The following is an 18,329-nucleotide window of genomic DNA, read 5'->3' on the forward strand; positions in this document are numbered from 1 at the left end:
CCTCTTGCTTCAGATGATGGCGGGGCAGGTTCAGGAGTGTTTGCTGGTGCTCCAGTCTTCGGCACGCGGTGGCTGAATGCCGAAAGTGGCCTGCAATTCTTCGGGCCACCGACAGCATCTCTTGCACGCCCCTGTCGTTTTTAAAAAAAATTCTGCACCACCAAATTCAATGTATGTGCAAAACATGGGACGTGCTGGAATTTGCCCACATGTAATGCACGCACAATATTGGTGGCGTTGTCCGATGTCACAAATCCCCAGGAGAGTCCAATTGGGGTAAGCCATTCTGCGATGATCTTCCTCAGTTTCCGTAAGAGGTTGTCAGCTGTGTGCCTCTTATGGAAAGTGGTGATACAAAGCAGCCTGCCTAGAAATGAGTTGGCATTTGCGAGATGCTGCTACTGGTGCCGCCGCTGCTGTTCTTGCTGCGGGAGGCAATACATCTACCCAGTGGGCTGTCACAGTCATATAGTCCTGAGTCTGCCCTGCTCCACTTGTCCACATGTCCGTGGTTAAGTGGACATTGGGTACAACTGCATTTTTTAGGACACTGGTGACTCTTTTTCTGACATCTGTGTACAGTCTCGGTATCGCTTGCCTAGAGAAATGGAACCTAGATAATATTTGGTACCGGGGACACAGTACCTCAATCAATTCTCTAATTCCCTGTGAATTAACGGTGGATACCGGACACACGTTTAACACCACCACAGCTGCCAAGACCTGAGTTATCCGCTTTGCAGCAGGATGACTGCTGTGATATTTCATCTTCCTCGCAAAGGACTGTTGGACAGTCAATTGCTTACTGGAAGTAGTACAAGTGGTCTTCCGACTTCCCCTCTGGGATCCAACTCCCAACAGCAACAACAGCAGCGCCAGCAGCAGTAGGCGTTACACTGAAGGATGCATCGGAGGAATCCCAGGAAGGAGAGGACTCGTCAGACTTGCCAGTGACATGGCCTGCAGGACTATTGGCTTTCCTGTGTAAGGAGGAAATTGATACTGAGGGAGTTGGTTGTGTGGTTTGCAGGAGCTTGGTTACAAGAGGAAGGGATTTAGTTGTCAGTGTACTGCTTCCGCTGTCACCCAAAGTTTTTGAACTTGTCAATGACTTCTGATGAATGCGCTCCAGGTGACGTATAAGGGAGGATGTTCCTAGGTGGTTAACGTCCTTACCCCTACTTATTACAGCTTGACAAAGGCAACACACGACTTGACACCAGATGTCCGCATTTCTGTTGAAATAATTCCACACCAAAGAGGTGATTTTTTTTTTGTAATTTGACCAGGCATGTCAATGGCCATATTCGTCCCACGGACAACAGGTGTCTCCCCGGATGCCTGACTTAAACAAACCACCTCACCATCAGAATCCTCCTTGTCAATTTCCTCCTCAGCGCCAGCAACACCCAAATCCTCATCCTGGTGTACTTCAACAGTGACATCTTCAATTTGACTATCAGGAACTGGACTGCGGGTGCTCCTTCCAGCACTTGCAGGGGGCGTGCAAATGGTGGAAAGTGCCACCTCTTCCCGTCCAGTGTTGGGAAGGTCAGGCATCGCAACCGACACAATTGGACTCTCCTTGGGGAATTGTGATTTAGATGAACGTACAGTTCTTTGCTGTGCTTTTGCCACCTTAAGTCTTTTCATTTTTCTAGCGGGAGGATGAGTGCTTCCATCCTCATGTGAAGCTGAACCACTAGCCATGAACATAGGCCAGGGCCTCAGCCGTTCCTTGCCACTCCGTGTCGTAAATGGCATATTGGCAAGTTTACGCTTCTCATCAGATGCTTTTAATTTTGATTTTTGGGTCATTTTACTGAACTTTTGTTTTTTGGATTTTTCATGCTCTCTACTATGACATTGGGCATCGGCCTTGGCACACGACGGTGATGGCATTTCATCGTCTCGGCCATGACTAGTGGCAGCAGCTTCAGCACGAGGTGGAAGTGGATCTTCATCTTTCCCTATTTTACCCTCCACATTTTTGTTCTCCATTTTTTAATGTGTGGAATTATATGCCAGTAATATATCAATAGCAATGGCCTACTGTACCGTACTGCTATATATATATATATATATATATATATATACTGGTGGTCAGCAAAATTCTGCACTGTCCTCCTACTATATACTGAGCACAACTACAATGCAGCACAGATATGGATAGTATACTTGACGACACAGAGGTAGAGCAATAGACTACTGTATCGTACTGCTATATATTTACTGGTGGTCAGCAAAATTCTGCACTGTCCTCCTACTATATACTGTGCACAACTACAAAGCAGCACAGATATGGATAGTATACTTGACGACACAGAGGTAGAGCAATGGACTACTGTACCATACTGCTATATATATATACTGGTGGTCAGCAAAATTCTGCACTGTCCTCCTACTATATACTGCGCACAACTACAATGCAGCACAGATATGGAGCGTTTTCAGTCAAAGAACGTAGATATTTGCAGCACACTGAGCACAGATATTTGCAGCACACTGAACACAGAAACTGAGAAAACGCAGCCACGTCCTCTCGCTATCATCTCCAATGCATGAGTGAAAATGGCGGTGACACACGGCTCTTTATATGCAATACAAATCTCGCGAGAATACGACAGCGGGATGATGACGTTCGGGCGCGTTCGTGTTAACCGAGCAAGGCGAGAAGATCCGAGGCTGCCTCGGAACCGTGTATAATGGGTGAAGTTCGGGAGGGTTCGGATCTCGAGGAACCGAACCCGCGCTCATCTCTACTTAAAACACATTTTGCACAAATATGGAGCTAGGTGTAATGGACTTTCTCTGTGTAATTGTTACAACTTAAATCTAAGTTGTTAAATAAAGCTAAGACTGAAAACCTTAAACCTGCAACATATTGCACTTGTAAGCAGTAGCTATTGCTTACATAGAAGCAGCAGTGATTGCTCTAAAAAGTTAATGCAGCAGGAGGCTTCACAAAACCTGCATGTATTACTGATCCAAGCTGCATCCTAGGACGCAATATCGGATAATCTGTGACACCATCATCCGGCTGCGTAACCCATGGAGTCACGTTAGACGGTTGCTGCAGGAGCTACCAAGAGACCAGGAACTCTCCATCCTCTAACGGAGATCCTGGCCTTGTCCCTCCCACTGCAATGGTGGCATCACACCTCTGTTATGAGAAACTGAAACCAACGCGTTTTGACATTCCAAATATTTTTGGACAGAATTTACAATTAAAAAAACCCTGGGCAAAAATATGACAAAAGTGGGAGGTGAGAATAGAGAAGAACTAATTACATTTAACAAAACAAAGAAAACAATCTCTCCAAAAGTACCTTTTATCACAAAGTAGAAGTTATTCTGAAGGACTGGAAAAATAATCACTGACACTTATTAGATTTGGACCCAGATCTCCAAGAAATCATCTATTTAAAACCCATGATCATCTATAAGAAATGACAAATTCTTAAGAATTTTAAGTTGCATATCTCTAACTCTAAAGATTTACAAGGCATTAAATAAAGGATTCCATTTCTGCAATAATTGCGGATGATGCAGAAATTTGAAAATGAAGACTACTAAACCCGCATAGAAAGGGAACAGACATGAAATAAGGAAACATCTAAATTGCAACACAGAAGGATGATATACCTTTTGGAATGCCCCTGTGGTCTGCACTGGGGTGCAGTTAATATCCCGGCTGTTGGGATTCCAGAGTTCAGGAGACCGAACCAGAATCCAGACAGCTGATGAAATGCTGCCGGTCGGAATCCCGACAAATGGCGATTATTCCTACTCAGTTGGTTGGTCCATGCCACCAACTGGGTGGGAATATAACCCGAAGGGTGGTGAGTGCAGCGAGCCCACGAGGTGATTAGTACCGGGATTCTGACAGAAGTGATGCTACTGTCGGTATAGTGACAGCCAGCATATCGTCTGCTGGGCATATGTATTCCGCCTGCACTATTTAGGCTGCACAAAAAGAAAATTCAGAACAAGAATTACAGAACACATATAAAACATTAAGAGAGGTGTGGAATCACACAGATGGCCTGATTCACTACCGTTTGCAAATGTGAGATTGCACGCAAAGAGCGGTTATCGGCAGAGTGCGCATGTGCTGCAAATGCATTGCTCGTGCCCAAAGGGTGAAATGCAATCCCACTGCATATGCAGCCTAATTGTAAAGAGAACATATTTCGATTGACAGGAAGTGACTGTTTGTAGGTGGTAACATAGTGTTTGTGGGGAATGGTTGGGAAAATCCAGACATGTCATGTCCGTTTTCGGGGTGGTTATCTGACATCATCCATGAACGCTGTATACAAAAACATGGCACCCTTTGCAACTGCATTCTCATTGATTTGAGTATACTGGGGTCAGTCGCAAATGTTAATGGTAATCATTTTTTGCATATGCATTGCGATTCTGCTAATGCAAATGCAGATTTGTGAATGCATTGGTGGGCATTTTTTATCCTTTCAGGTCGGCTCTTCACATGCGAGCTTTAGCAATAGCAGATTGGTGAAAATTGCTCTCTCAGCCTCAGTAGTGATCCATAGTGAATTAGGCCCAGTGTCTCTAATTACTTTTCAGTACATCATGCAAAAAATCCAAAGGGACTTATATTTGTAGCAATTTACCAGGTAACCAGGTAAAGAGAAACTGGAGAGTTGGAGATTACAAAAAATAAAGAAGAAACCAAGGTACCGTAGGACACCAAGTGGATTTACAGACTGAAAACACTAGGCAGATGGATTCAATTTAGATTTGATCTGGGGTAATTTTTACAAATATACTGTAATTAACAACCTGTAAGCAGTCATCCCTATTTAGACATGGAAATAAACTTAATTTGATTTATATTTCATCCATATATTTTAACCACTTAACAAGCTAATATTTTTTCCCAAAAATGCTCAAAATTTTTCAGGGATTTTTATGATTGAATTAGGTTAAGAACATTTGTTTAAAATATATCCAACATAACTGTAATTAAAATAAAAAATACTTAAAAAAAACCCCCATTAGTACAAACATTAATAGCTGGGAGTGGCACCAGGCTGCCTGATCAGCAGTGATTGGATGTGTGGCAGGCACTAGGAGAGGGACCCATGAAGCAAAGGGCCATGAAGTCCCTCTGAAAATGATAGCTGCTGGAAGATTTACTGCCACCAGCCGCACAGTGGGCATTTCTGAGTGGTTGGATCAGATGTGACTATATCATGGACAGCCCATCCTGGGGGTAAATTTACTAAGATGGTAGTTCTATTTAAGATGGGATGTTACCCATAGCAACCAATCAGATTCCAGGTATTATCTTCTAGAAGGTGCTAGATAAATGAGAAGTAGAATCTGATTGGTTGCTATGGGCAACATCTCATCTTAACTAAAACTCCCATCTTAGTAAATTTACCCCTTGGTGTGTTTGCATCTGATGCGACCATGGCATGAAAGCTGTTCATTGATTCGCATTGTTAGTTTCAACAGATACATTGGACCTACAGGTATTTTAACCCTGCTACAGAGGATTGTTATTACTGAGACAGCAAATAAGATGCACATTTTTCTAGCATTTAATCAGTATCTAGTTTAAGTGGGTAAGGTGTTAATTATTCTAAGTGGAGAACAATTTTTTTTCTAAAGAAGCTATAAATAAAACTTATGGATTTTAGTAATTAATCATACAAACACTAGTTAAAAGCCTGTCAAAATGACGGACACCAGGGCCGGATTAAAGGGGGGTGGTCGCTACTCACATAGGAGCTGCCGGGTTTCTGGAGGATTAGATAGAATAGATAGATTAGATAAATGCTGTATATCTGTAATGGGAAGACTATAATGATGCTGCACTACCAGTACTGGTATGTGTAAGCTCACCAGTCTCTGCACTGCTCCTGGCAAGTCTGGGGGTAGAGGAGGCCAGTAGCCACCAGCAGCTGGCTAGAAGAGTCTGAGCATGGCCTGTGTGGGGAGTGGGAGGGGCTAGCACAGGACCCCGTCCCTCCACCAGCACACAGTATACAGGTTATATAAAGCAGCTGAGCCATTATCTCCCTCCCTCTTACCCACATCATCTGCAGGCCCAGCATTGACCCCTCCTCCTCCCGGTCATGGGCACTGCTCATCCCACACAGGGACTCACCACTTCCCTTTGGACTGATTCATCTTCTCCCCCCCACCAGTATGAGGCCAAATATGTCCCTGGTGCCTCCGCTCTGAGCGCTGGGGACGTCTGGTGGTTCCTGCATCCGTTTCCTGGTTTCTGCTGAGTCCCAGGATGGCAAGTAACCTTGCAGCATGGTATATGGAGGAGGGGGAGCAGTGTATGAAGTATATGGCCAAAGGAGTATATGAAGGATGGGGATACCTTGTATATAGGGGGCACTACATGAAGGGGAATGAGGGTGCAGTATGTATATAGTGGTAGTATACGGTGGGAGGTGCAGAATATGGAAGATGATAGGGGTGCATTGTATGAGGAGCAGAGTTAGCCTTTTATATATAATGATTCTATTAAATTAGACAGACAATCTCTCCTCTCCTCTGTAACTAACCAACCAGAGGGAATTAGACAAGATAAAAAAAGCCATCACATTGAAAAGAGTTACTTATGTTGATGAAACATTGGATCTGTTATTGACCGATTCACAGTGGCCCATGCACTCACTGCCTTGATGTCAAACTGCCCGTTCCCCATTCTCGGTTTCTAGCTTTCACCTTCAAAGCTGGGAAGACGGAGAGTGCATAGATATGGAGGAATTACAGCAACTGAGTATCCTGTGAAATCCCCAAATTATCATCAATAACTGGGGACTTGCAATTAAAAACAGATGTCCATTCCTCACTACCAGTCCTTGCTTTGAACAGCGCTGCCGGAACATTGAGAGTCATCCAGGAACACTAACAGCTGCATACCTTGGAAGATCCCAGCATTACCATCAGCCACTGGGGATCCATAGAAACAGATGGTAGTGAACAGCAGCCAGTCAGCAGAGGCCATGATCTGTAACATCATGGGACAATCTAGGGCATGCATGTCCAAACTGCGGCCCTCCAGCTGTTGAGAAACTACACATCCCAGCATTCCCTGACACAGCTTTAGCATTCACTGACAGCAAAACTGTGTTAGGGCATGCTGGGATATGTAGTTTCACAGCAGCTGGAGGGCCGCAGTTTGGACATGCCTGATCTAGGGAAAGGAATGGTCAAATCACTTTCCAAGTCACAAGTGTTTGCTCACTGAACTATTCACTAGAAGAGCTTTAACATTTATTCTTTCCTGTTGTCTGCATCTACTTCTAGATGTATGGATATCCTGATTCTGAGTTGCACATAATGACAATACAATTGTGAATGGAATGCTAAAGAGACTATTGGTCTAATTCAGAAGTGGACGCAAATCTGATGTTTGTGCATTTTAGCATTTTTTTTTACTATATCCACCTCTGAATCAGGCCCTATATGCACATATACTGAGATATACACATCTATGTAATTGCACGGCCTCATTCTTCAATGCATGCAAAGTAGCTGTAGTCAGTCTTTGGCACTTACGCGTACCCAATACTAATTTACTAATTGCAAGAGATCATTTTTGATTTGGTGTCCTTTTTTCATATACCTGAGTTAGAATAGAACTATGCTACATCCCCACAACACACCTTTGAAATGGTTCTCTTGCATGCATTTGCCGCAGTCGCCAACCAGAAATGCTCATTTAGCAGGCACAAAAAAAAAAATTGCTGTGGCACTTTTATAGAGCATTTGAATAGCATTATTTTTGTACACCTGAGTCCATTAGGATGGAACTCCCCGGTCTCAAGGGAAAGGCAATGTTTTCAAGGGACCAGTCGAACATTGTCTTGAAATCTTTATTTGGCCACATGTACTGTAGGAGAAATGGCCATATCACTAAATGGGTAACTCAGAGGAACCTGAGTGGTTTGAGTGTTTTTTGAACCCCTAACTGCAGTTGCATCATGATAATTTTATACTGTAGTCGATTTTTATGGAGAGAAGATATTGTGATTTACAAATCTAAATTTATACGTTAAGCAATCATCTCTCTCAGGGGCAGATTTATTAAGCTTGGAGAAGTGATAAAGTGGAAGGTGATAATGCACCAGCCAGTCAGCTCCTATCTTCCATGTTACAGGCTGGATTTGAAAAATAACAGTTAGGAGCTGACTGGCTGCTGCGTTATCACCTTACACTTTATCACTTCTCCAGGGTTAATAAATCTGCCCCAAATCACCTTTCTGGGTACTGTACCTTCTTCAAGAACACAGGAATTTGTATGTACATTCATTGCAATCTTTGTATGAGCACTGGAGCAAATGCAGCAAGTATAGTCAGTTCAGGTATAATGGTTACTTTTGAGGGAATTGACTTTGAAGTAGCTACAACTTGTCTGGAGAGGGTATTATCCTTTCCATTCTAAGAAGCAGATTTATACAGTAAATTTAATAAAAGATAAAGTAGATAATTAAAAATGCCCATCTACCTTGCTGAGATGTTTGGCATATTGCTGTTTTCACTTATTTTAGTTTTTGCAGTCTGTTTCAGTGGTTGTTTGTATATGAGGGCACAAAATATAGAGAAGCAATTTGCCCCCTCTCCACTGTGACCAGATGACTGCCAAGGGTGATATGCAGTGAGAATGTAACAGTTTAAATGGCACAGTGTAGTGCAATGGCGTAAGTTCATCCCAGGTGCCCGGAGGCAAGATAAATGTTGGTGCCCCCCCTTCCCATGCCGACTCTTTGTAAAACAAATTTGAACCTGATTTACGGTTATACAGGCAACAAAAATGCAAGTAAGCATAGATCACCATGAAGGCACAGATTACTGTTCCTATCGTAGTCCACGTGGATCGTTAAGTATGAAAAAGTTCAAAAAAAAGAAAAAAAATGTGAAACTCATGTCGACCTTTTGACATGTCGACCTAGCACATGTTGACCTAGAACCCCTATCGACCTTCCAACCCTGTCGACCTAAACATTGTCGACCTAGACACTGTCGATCTAATGATCCACACCGGGTTTTTCCAAATTATGCATGTACAGTAGCACAGAAAGAATATAAATGTCCCTCTTAATTCCTGGCTACTAGTGCTATAGCAGTCTATGATAGTTTTCAGTAACAAAAATTTTGATGGCAGATAACCACTTGGCCCATCTAGCCTGCCCATGTACACACACACTTGGGTTCATTTTTGTTGAGTGACAATGAACTTACCAGTATATTTTTTGATTGTGGGAGAAAACCCACACAAGCATGGGGAGAATATACAAACTCCACACAGTTAGGCCCATGGTGAGAGTAAAACCCATGACCTCAGTGCTGCAAGGGAGTAATGTTATCCATTACACCGTCCATACTGCCCATTACAACATCCATACTGCCTGTAACTTACGTTTTTAAAGTGGAAGTTCCATATAGACAAATTACATCACAGTAACACCCAGCCAGCGCTCTGCCTACAGGCAAGTAGAATGGACTTGAAGATATACAAATAAGTGGCCAGTCTGGCATTGAGAGGTCAAGCAAATAGGAGATCAACACAAAGAGCAATGTGCAATGGAAGGGGACTGAGAATTGGGGACAGTGTGAAATGTTCATACGCTAGCCATGGTCTAAGCTGTGTTTACTGTCTGGGAGCCGCATTCATCTATGACACAGGTTCTCAAACTCAGTCCTCAGGGCCCCACACAGTGCATGTTTTGCAGTTCTCCTCACAGAATCGCAAGTGACATAATTAGCTCCACCTGTGGACCTTTTAAAATGTGTCTGTGAGTAATTAATACACCTGTGCAACTGCTGGGTGACCTGCAAAACATGCACTGTGTGGGGTCCTGAGGACCGAGTTTGAGAACCACTGATCTATGATATATATATATATATATATATATATATATATATATACACACAGGTTGAGTATCCCATATCCAAATATTCCGAAATACGGAATATTCCGAAATACGGACTTTTTTGAGTGAGAGTGAGATAGTGAAACCTTTGTTTTCTAATGGCTCAATGTACACAAACTTTGTTTAATACACAAAGTTATAAAAAATATTGTATTAAATGACCTTCAGGCTGTGTGTACAAGGTGTATATGAAACATAAATGAATTGTGTGTATGTACACGGACTTTGTTTAATGCAGAAAGTTATTAAAAATATTGGCTAAAATGACCTTCAGGCTGTGTGTATAAGGTATATATGAAACATAATTCCTTCTGTGCTTAGATTTAGGTCCCATCGCCATGATATCTCATTATGGTATGCAATTATTCCAAAATACGGAAAAATCCGATATCCAAAATACCTCCGGTCCCAAGCATTTTGGATAAGGGATACTCAACCTGTATATATATATAGAGAGATATATAGAGATATATATACACAGCAAATGACCCAGCACTACCGTATACCAGAGCTTTAGACACCCGGTGCCTCCAAAAGAGTAATGTGTATACAGCGAACAGCTGTGCGGCACTCAAGGCAATAATGACAGAACTCCAATAATGCTGGTAGACTACCAGCATTATTGGAGTTCTGTCATTATTGCCTTGAGTGCCACACCGCTCTGTGTGTGTGTGTGTGTGTGTGTGTGTGTGTGTGTGTGTGTGTGTGTGTGTGTGTGTGTGTGTGTATGTATGTATATATATATATATATATATATATATATATATAGTGTTCACTCTAGGATTTTTTTAGGGCAGGGTGCTGATCACGGGGAGGGCACATTTTTCATTCGTGAGGGCACATTTTTAAGTTAGAAGGGCAAAATTAGGTACATACTATAATGCTTGGTGCTCCCATTCCTATAGGTGAAAGCATGGACAGTGCGCGCCGAAGCAAAAATTTAGGGGCGTTGTTTCGTGGGGAAGGGGCGTGACCACATAATAGTACCAAATCACATTATACCACACAACAGTGCCGCTTATACACATTGCACCAGGTAGAACCTCCTATACACACTGCGCCAGGTAGAGCACGTTATACATATTGCGCCAGATAGAGCACGTTATACACATTGCACCAGGCAGAGCACTGAGGCACACTGCACCAGGGAGAGAACACTGAGGCACATTGCACCAGGGAGCGAACACTGAGGCACATTGCACCAGGGATAGAGCACTGAGGCACACTGCACCAGGGATAGAGCACTGAGGCACATTGCACCAGGGAGAGAACACTGAGGCACACTGCACCAGGGAGAAAACACTGAGGCACATTGCACCAGGGAGAGAACACTGAGGCACATTGCACCAGGGAGAGAACACTGAGGCACATTGCAACAGGGAGAGAACACTGAGGCACACTGCAACAGGGAGAGAACACTGAGGCACACTGCAACAGGGAGAGAACACTGAGGCACACTGCAACAGGGAGAGAGCACTAGGAGGAAGGGGAGGATGGGCACAGGGCAGATGCAGAGCGGCACTCACCGTTGCAGAGGAGAGCGCTGTGCATCTCTTGATGCTGACGGCGGAGCCCAGGTCAGCGCGCAGCCCCATGGTGAGGGGGAATCATGCCGGAGGACTGGCGGGAGACACCACAGGCTCTGATTGGCTGCTCCTCCCCACTGCACGCTGACCCTGTCTCCGCCTTCAGCTGAGAGATATCAGCGCGGCGGGGGGGAGAAGTGACAGCGTGGCGGGGGGAGAAGTGACAGCGCGGCGGGGGGAGAAGAGCAGTCCTTAGCAGGGCGGGCACAAACGGGCAGGGCAGCATTCTGTCACTCAAAAAAGGGGCAGGGCGCAGCGCCCTGCGAAAGAAGCTTAGAGTGAACACTATATATATATATATATATATATATATATATATATATATATATCCGCTTTGTCCGGCTCTCCCTTTAAGCTGGTTACTGCAGCAGGTGCCCAAACAGAAGGATTACACAAAATAGCAGCAGGTTCGGCACTCACAGTGACTCACACACAGGTACATAGGTGGCAGGGTTAATGGCCATCAGTGTACCTGTGTGTGAGACGAATCACTATGAGTGCCGAACCTGCTGCTATTTTATGTGTATGTGTCAAACCCCCCCCCTCTCTCTTTCCGAAAGTGCTTGCATTTACATACTGAGTGTAGGGTACTTTACAGGAGTCCACGCTCCTGACTGTGACAGCTCCGCTATCCCGCACTACCACTCTCTGCTGGCGGCTAGGCGGCTCTTTTCTTATGTGTCCTGGCGGGCGGCTGCTCTGGGTCGCGGGAGGATGTCACGTGATATCTGCGACCCAGGCCAGAGCACACAGCAGCAGAGAGCACAGAGAGGAGGAGGAGCGAGCGCCGCTGATGCTGATAGCGCTGCGCTCGCTCGTTCGTCAGCTGCTGCTCCTCTAGCAGCTCCTGCTGCACTACAGAAACGTATCGTGTGAACGGAACGGGGGACAACGGAGCATCTGTAGGCGCCGAGCCCCCTTCATGGCCAGGAGCCCGGCAGCAACAGACTTCGCTGTCTCCGGGAGTTCCGCCCCTGGTGTAGTGTGTACAATGCTTTGCTGCTGTAATATATCTGCTAGTAAATGAAGATATAGGGGGTTATTCAGAGTTGTTAGCAGACAAAAAAAAAACCCAGAGCAAAATCATGTTGCAGTGCAGGTGGGGCAGATGTAACATGTGCAGAGAGAGTTAGATTTGGGTGGGGTGTGTTGAAACTGAAATCTAAATTGCAGTGTAAAAATAAAGCAGCCACTATTTACTACGAACAGAAACAATATAACCCACCCAAATCTAACTCTCTCTGCACATGTTACATCTGCCCCACCTCCACTGCACATGGTTTTGCCCATTAGTGTGCTTTTTTTTTTTTGTCTAACAACTCTGAATAATCCCGGAAGGGCGGGATGTAATGGCAGAGATTACCGAAGGTGCGGGATGCCAGCCTATCTCAGACATTTTTTTTAAAAGGCCAATCACTTACAAGGCATGGTTTTGCCTTGAAAGTGATTGCCCTTTTAATTAAACATCTGAGATCCACTGGCATTCCGTACTTCTGCCGATCTTGTATGCAGTTACATTCCGCTGATAATGTATGTCATTTAGTGCTCTGTCATTCAGCCTAATTAAATGCATTCAGAAACAGTCACACCATGATTTGTTTCTGTTTGGAGAAAGGTTATAAAGATAAACTAAGAAGCTGCTTGGAAAAAACATTCTCCTTCCTCTTTATATCTACCTAATAAGTCACATAAATATTATTTTCTGTAGATATAATTAATTCTTTGGAGTTATTGGTTGAACTACAGCAGAGACCACTGAACATTTCTGGCTTTAGCATGTAGCAGCTAGAAGTGTTTGCAGACCACCTGTTTCCCACAAATAAATCTATGACATTAAGGGGCTAATTCAAGGTTGATTGTAAAATAAAATTTTCCTCTAAAGGGCAAAACCATGTGCACTGCAGGTGGGGCAGATGTAACATGTGCAGAGAGTTAGATTTGGATGGGGTGTATTCAAACTGAAATCTAAATTGCAGTGTAAAAATAGAGCAGCCAGTAGTTACCCTGCACAGAAACAATATAACCCACCCAAATCTAACTCTCTCTGCACATATTATATCTGCACCAGCTGCAGTGCACATGATTTTGCCCATTAGAGGAAAATGTTGTTTTGCAATCAACCTTGAATTAGGCCCTAAATACTTGTATTATTGGATTGGCTCTGGCCATTTTTACATCTCTATGTAACTAAAAAAGAAATCAGAGCTGACCTGTTTCCCAAGTAAAATTGTCATTTCAAGACATGTCCCTGTGATATTTCTGTGTTAAGTTTTGGAGGATTTACAGTATATAAAAGTTACATAATTGGCTCACATGCATTTTACTTTGTGTCATTTTTTGTATTAAATGGTTCTTCCTTTTGTTAGCATACTGTAATGAAAATCCTTTTGTTTAAATGGATGAAATAAGGAAAATTAGGTTAAATATATTTTCTGTGATTCTCTGCCTGATTATTTTCACGAGGTTTGTGCATCGGCAGCAATATAAAGCTTGGGGCACCGTCAGTTCTATGCCAGTTCAGTAAGAATAGCATATCTAGCATATCTTTCTTGAAATTGCTAAAGCGCATAACGTCCTGTTGGCAGAGATGAAAAAGGGCAGAGGTGGGGAGGATGGGAACTTGTCTTATTTAAATTGTCTGCATGGCATGTATATATTCTCAGTCTATTATTTACAGATAAAAAAATGGCGATGGTATATGTCACTTGGCAATTGATAGGTGTTCTATGTGGTCTGTCCTCTATGATAGGTGGAAGTCTCACTTGATGGTCCCTCCCGATGAAGGTCCAGGTGTATAGGAATATGAGGATAAAACAAAAAGAGGTAAAAAGACAATGTGTAGTCTTGTCAACCTCTGTATTGGTTGGTTCATATCTGAAAATCTCCTGGGTCAATAAGACTGAACAGGGTAATTGCGTACCCCAACTCACTAGAGGAAAGGTGGCTCTTTATATACAGTATAAAGGTATCTTTTGATGTGTTATATGATAGGTGTGTCACACCACTTCTATTACCAAAGATTCAATCTATAGGAATGCGTACCCTGATTCTCATAATAAGGTTACCCGTGATAAGACAGAAGGGCCTGACATGGCTCCTGTTCTACTGAAATTGATACTCAAGTAGACTGTAGTAGGCTTCTGGTGGCCAAAGTGGCTAAGCTTCATGACACTATTGTGCTTGGGTTAGAATCTGGGAAAGTTACTTTAAAACATGTGCAATCTTTGCTGAGTCTTCTGAATTTTGCTGGTCTGGTGAAACCCATGGGTACAGTTTTCTATAGGAAGTTAGAATGCGCAATGTCAACCATACCACTCAGGCTTACTAGCACCATTTACAAGGTTGGTTTGGCCTTGTAAATGATTGGCATTTTAAAGATATGCGCATGAAGTCCCGCACCTCCGGCAAATTGCAGGCTTTTACAATTAGCCCTAGGAGTGTTATTTTCTGGTGTGCAACCTTCAACAGATAGCATGCATCCTCTTTTCTGGCCATTCACTTAATGGTTCATATTATTTTGAGATATCTTACGTTTAATATTTTCTTTCATGCTCGACATGTGCCGGGTATGGATAATAGGATTACTGATGTGCTCTCAGTACTTGGTCTAGAGAACCAGCGTTAGTGCAAATTTGATTGGTGAGTTGTGTCTGGCATGCTATCCGGCAAATACGTACAGCTTAGCCCATCGGTCACTCACTCCCACAACCCAATCGTGTCTATCAGTTGGCTTGGTCAGAAAGGCAGTGTTTAATTAACTGCAATGGGAATGAAGGCAAGAGTGGTCATATTTTGATTCTCCCAGTTTGAAAGTACTATAGGGCAGGCAAGTCCAGGTCATTATGTAGAAAACATTGGCAGGCATAAAATACTTCCTGCATTTGAAAGTTGATGCAGCATCATTAAAAGTCTCTTCTGGACTCCTGTAACCCCATTTATTTGTGTTTGCTTCCATGTTTACATGTCCCCTTATAAGATTATACTTTATCGGCTCTCATTTGCCATGTGTTTCCATGGCAGTTGGCCACCATCCTGAACTCATTTTACCAAATGGGCTGGCAGTTGTCCCCCTTTGTAGTTGGATTAGTGAGGATGAGCTTACAGTTGGCCCCATCCTTGAGATTTGTTGAGGTTATGAGAGGGCAGCTGTCCCACAGTTTATATGTTGAATTTAGTCTTTCTGGGAAAATAATGATGCTGATAAACAAGTGAGGCTGCAGAAATACTGTACTGTATTGTGTATATTGTACATGTATAGATTTATTTGTTTTCTTTCTGCTTGGATCAAGTCTCATCTGTGGATAATTGAAAACCAAACTTCTGAAGCAATCATTTTTCCCAAAGCAATAAAATATGTGTATCATGGACTTATTTGTTCCACAAAAAATGAATTTTGTTTTTAATTTGTCTTGTCGCTAGCTTATACAATATGTGGTTCACAGAAACAAATCCAGCTCTAATTTTTATTTGATGAGCACACAACATCTGCTCAGCTTGTGATGAGAAAATGCTGTTTGTTTGTTTTTTTCATATTTTTTTTTTGTAATTATTTTTTTAGCCACAGTATATTTGTCATCTTGGGCAGCATTTGACTCTGCGCTGATGTAGATAAATGTCAGCCACTCAATGAGTGCACCGAGGGCCTAATTCATTTTTGTATGCATTAGCGTTAACTTACAGAAGTAGCGATTATCGCCAACGTGCGCATAGGCAACAGACTAATAATTCACTCTGCTCATGCGACACACAAATATACCATGTTGCAAGTACAGTACTACATTGTTACAACTAAGGTAAGCGTGTCCCAAATGTAAAAACAAAGGGCATACCTCCCAACATGACTCTCTCCAGGAGGGACAAAAATGCTCTGTTCCTGGATTGCCATTACCTGTGGTGAAACACCTTTCTTATCCATTAACTAGTTCAACACAGGTGAGGGCAATCATAATTTAAGAGGGAAGTCCAGGAGCAGAGATTTTTGTCCCTCCTGGAGAGGGTCATGTTGGGAGGTATGAAAGGGTGAGTCATGGGTGTGAAACTTTTTTTGAGTACACACAAGTTAAGATAGATGGTGTGACAAGGGTGTTCCTATGCAAACCGTGCTATCTTACACAGTTAAAATGCAACTACCTTTTAGCAATAGAGAAACTACTAGAGTGGCTCTTGAGCTATGCAGAGCATGTTACTAATGATGCCAGCAGTACTAGGAATACCAGACATCAATGTATTGATTGCAAACACACATTCAGCTGTGTTAAGACAATTTAGCTTAACAATGCACATTGAAAAGGTTTTTTCCTCATGTGTCTACTTGCCATTTCCTACATACAAATTATTTCACAAATTATCTTCTTTGTAAGTAATCACTCCAGTGTGTATGTTTATTAAGATTAAATAATAATTAACCTAAACCCAAACCTAAATTAACCTAAACCCACTAATGTTACAAGATTTTTAAACATAATTTTACACTTTAATTACTGTATTTTGAAGGTATGTGTATTTTAAAATGCAAAATTGACTATAAACATGCAGTATTCCTTATATGCACAGTGGTGTATCACACAAGTAAGCTACATTACCAATCACATGTATATTTTGGTAAGTTCTGTGAGGGTTTATACAGTGTGGATGGAGTCTTTTTGTTACTAACCTGAATGTTCTAAAATGGAGCCTGGCAGTTTGGGTGGTCTCTCCTCTGGGTAACAGATTGTGCTGAGAATTGTTTTTCCCAGCAGTTATTATCTACTTTGACTACATTCATAATTGCCTACCTGACCCTTTCCATGAGGGAGAAAATGCTCTGTTCCTGGACTTTCCTGGTAATGTATGATTGCCATCATCTGTGGTGAGCTAGTTAATTGATAAGAAAGGTGTTTCACCACAGGTGATGGCAATCACACATTACCAGGAAAGTCCAGGAAAAGAGCATTTTCACCCTCATGGAGAGGGTCAGGTAGGCAAGTATGCTACATCTCTAAGCATGCTCCTCTGGGATTTCCTGTTTTTGCTGGCTCTGTGAAATAAACAAACCCCTAGTCATATCTTAATGTGGGTTTAAAAGGGATCAAGTGCTTGGGAAGGGTGTGTCAGTTTTTCCAAATCTTGTGTGCTGGAATTTCCCAAGAGCACTGGGTGTATTTGGCATCAGCAGCTCTTTTACTAACAGAGCCCAGGCAGCAGGTATCACGAAGGCTCTGGGGGGAGTTCGCTGGCATATCACTGTATATTGTTTATTGAAAGATATAAATAACAAAGAAAAATCTGGTACATTTTGGCATGCAGGTCGGCAAGTTGACAGCAATTAAAATACAACCAAAGCTCCACAGGATTACGATGGAAATAAAACACAAAAGTGGAGGCATACATAGAAATACAAAGAGGAGGGAATGTGTAATGACAAAAAAATCCCAGTTTACAGAAGAAAATTACAAATTAGCATGGAGCGGGTAGACTGACTTATTGCGGGTATCTATAACCTTTGAAATGAATCTCTACCTAAAAAGGCGGGGAGCCTTTCTCCAGCGTGGTTAAGTTGTACCAAGAGGTTAGACGCACTATACCATGAAGAAAGTCCCTCTCTTCAGTAGATAATGTGAGCACATAGGGTAGCCAAATATCGAAAACTTTTGTGATTGAGAATCTAAAGAACAGTGTATCCACTCCATCCTGTAAGCATGAGCCAATCTCGATAACATAAGAGAAAGAGGAATGGGAGAAGAGTGTATCCACTGGGACAGAATAGTTTTTTTAGCCACTGCTGCAATTTTAGCAAGTAAAAGTGTAATGCCTTTAGTATGTTGTAAAGACGGGGGAT

The 18,329-nt window shown here is 42.6% G+C and overlaps 1 long non-coding RNA gene across 2 annotated transcripts in view; it reads right to left on the bottom strand.

The window, feature by feature from the left end:
• Positions 1-16,389, bottom strand: part of LOC134932867 (uncharacterized) — a 207,746-nt gene extending 191,357 nt beyond the window's left edge. For both annotated transcript variants that reach the window (XR_010179514.1, XR_010179515.1), the window contains exon 1: positions 16,342-16,389. This is a non-coding gene — a long non-coding RNA (uncharacterized LOC134932867). The remainder of the gene's footprint in view (positions 1-16,341) is intronic.
• Between the last annotated feature and the right edge of the window lie 1,940 nt (positions 16,390-18,329).

This window comes from Pseudophryne corroboree, chromosome 6, assembly GCF_028390025.1.
Source record: "Pseudophryne corroboree isolate aPseCor3 chromosome 6, aPseCor3.hap2, whole genome shotgun sequence".
NCBI classification, from domain to species: domain Eukaryota; kingdom Metazoa; phylum Chordata; class Amphibia; order Anura; family Myobatrachidae; genus Pseudophryne; species Pseudophryne corroboree.